Genomic DNA, 2,500 nt, shown 5'->3' with positions numbered 1-2,500 from the left:
GTGTGTGTGTCTGTGCGTGTGTGTCTGTGTGTGTGTGTCTGTGTGTGTGTCTGTTTGTGTGTCTGTGTCTGTCTCTCTGTGTGTCTGTGTTTGTGTGTCTGTGTGTGTGTGTCTGTCTGTGTGCGTGTATCTGTGTGTGTGTCTCTGTCTGGTTGTGTGTATCTGTGTCTGTGTGTGTGTCTGTGTGTGTGTCTGTGTGTCTGTGTGTGTGTCTGTGTGTGTGTCTGTGTGTGTCGGTCTGTGTGTGTGTCTGTGTGTGTGTGTCTGTCTGTGTGTGTGTCTGTGTGTGTGTCTGTGTGCGTGTGTCTGTGGTGTGTCTGAGTGTGTGTCTGTGTGTGTGTCGGAGTGTGTGTCTGTGTGCATGTGTCTGTGTGTGTGTCTGTGTGTGTGTGTCTGTGTGTCTGTCTGTGTGTGTCTGTCTGTCTGTCTGTGTGTATCTCTCTGGGTGTGTGTATCTGTGTCAGTGTGTGTGTCTGTGTGATTGTGTCTGTGTGTGTGTCTGTGTTTGTGTCTGTGTGTGTGTGTCTGTGTGTGTGTCTGTGTGTGTGTGTCTGTGTGTGTGTCTGCGTGTGTGTGTCTGTGTGTGTGTCTGTGTGTGTGTGTCTGTGTGTGTGCGTCTGTGTGTGTGTCTGTGTGTGTGTCTGTGTGTGTGTCTGTGTGTGTGTCTGCGTGTGTGTGTCTGTGTGTGTGTCTGTGTGTGTGTGTGTGTCTGTGTGTGTGTGTGTCTGTGTGTGTGTTTGTGTGCATGTGTCTGTGTGTGTGTCTGTGTGTGTGTGTCTGTGTGTGTGTCTGTGTGTGTCTGTCAGTGTGTGTGTGTCTGGGTGTGTGTCTGTGTGTGTCTGTCGGTGTGTGTGTGTCTGTGTGTGTGTCTGTGTGTGTCTGTGTATGTGTGTGTTTCTGTCTGTGTGTGTGTCTGTGTGTGTGTCTTTGTGCGTGTCTGTGTCTGTGTGACTGTGTGTCTGTGTGCGTGTGTCTTTGTGTGTATCTGTGTGCGTTTGTCTGTGTGTTTGTCTGTGTGTGTGTCTGTGTGTCTGTGTGCGTGTGTCTGTGTTCGTGTGTCTGTGTGTGTGTCTGTGTGTGTTTTGTGTGTCCGTGTCTGTGTGTGTGTCTGTCTGTGTGTGTGTCTGTGTGTGTGTCTGCGTGTGTGTGTCTGTGTGTCTGTCTGTGTGTGTGTGTCTGTCTGTGTGTGTGTCTGTGTGTGTGTCTGTGTGTGTCTGTGTGTGTGTCTGTCTGTGTGTGTGTGTCTGTGTGTGTGTCTGTGTGTGTCTGTCTGTGTGTCTGTGTCTGTGTGTGTGTCTGTCTGTGTGTGTGTCTGTGTGTGTGTCTTTGTGCGTGTGTCTGTGTATGTGTCTGTGTGCGTGTGTCTGTGTGTGTGTCTGTGTGTGTGTCTGTGTGTGTTTCTGTGTGTCTGTCTGTGTGTCTGTGTGTGTGTCTGTCTGTGTGTGTGTCTGTGTGTGGGTCTGTGTGTGTGTGTCTTTGTGTGTGTCTGTGTGTGTGTGTCTGTCTGTGTGTGTGTGTCTGTGTGTGTGTCTTGGTGTGTGTCTGTGTGCATGTGTCTGTGTGTGTGTCTGTGTTTGTGTCTGCGTGTGTGTGTCTGTGTGTCTGTCTGTTTGTGTGTGTCTGTATGTGCGCGTGTGTCTGTGTGTGTGTCTGTGTGTCTGTGTCTGTGTGTGTGTCTGTCTGTGTGTGTGTGTCTGTGTGTGTGTCTGTCTGTGTCTGTGTGTGTGTCTGTCTGTGTATGTGTCTGTGTGTGTGTCTGTGTGTGTCTGTCAGTGTGTGTGTGTCTGTTTGTGTGTCTGTCTGTGTGTGTCTGTGTGTGTGTGTGTCTGTCTGTGTGTGTCTGTGTGTGTGTCTCTGTGTGTGTCTGTGTGTGTGTGTCTGTGTGTGTGTCTTTGTGCGTGTGTCTGTGTGTGTGTCTGTGTGCATGTGTCTGTGTGTGTGTGTCTGTGTGTGTCTGTGTGTGTGTCTGTGTGTGTCTGTCGGTGTGTGTCTGTCTGTGTGTGTGTTTGTGTGCATGTGTCTGTGTGTGAGTGTCTGTGTGTGTGTCTGTGTCTGTGTCTGTGTGTGTCTGTCGGTGTGTGAGTGTCAGTGTTGTGTCTGTCTGTGTGTGTCTGTCTGTTTGTGTGTCTGTGTATGTGTCTGTCTGTGTGTGTCTGTCTGTGTGTCTGTCTGTGTGTGTCTGTCTGTGTGTCTGTCTGTGTGTGTCTGTCTGTTTGTGTGTCTGTGTGTGTGTCTGTTTGTGTGTCTGTCTGTGTGTGTCTGTCTGTGTGTGTCTGTGTGTGTGTCTGTGTGTGTGTCTGTCTGTGTGCATGTGTCTGTGTGTGTGTGACTCTGTGTGTGTGTCTGTGTGTGTGTCTGTGTGTGTCTGTCGGTGTGTGTGTGTCTGTGTGTGTGTCTGTGCGTGTGTGTCTGTGTGTGTGTGTCTGTGTGTATGTCTGTGTGTGTGTCTGTTTGTGTGTCTGTGTCTGTCTCTCTGTGTGTCTGTGTTTGTGTGTCTGTG

The sequence above is a fragment of the Giraffa tippelskirchi genome, chromosome X (assembly GCF_054371585.1).
Source record: "Giraffa tippelskirchi isolate mGirTip1 chromosome X, T2T-mGirTip1v1.2.pri, whole genome shotgun sequence".
NCBI lineage: Eukaryota > Metazoa > Chordata > Mammalia > Artiodactyla > Giraffidae > Giraffa > Giraffa tippelskirchi.
Note: the sequence above shows the minus strand (reverse complement) of the source record.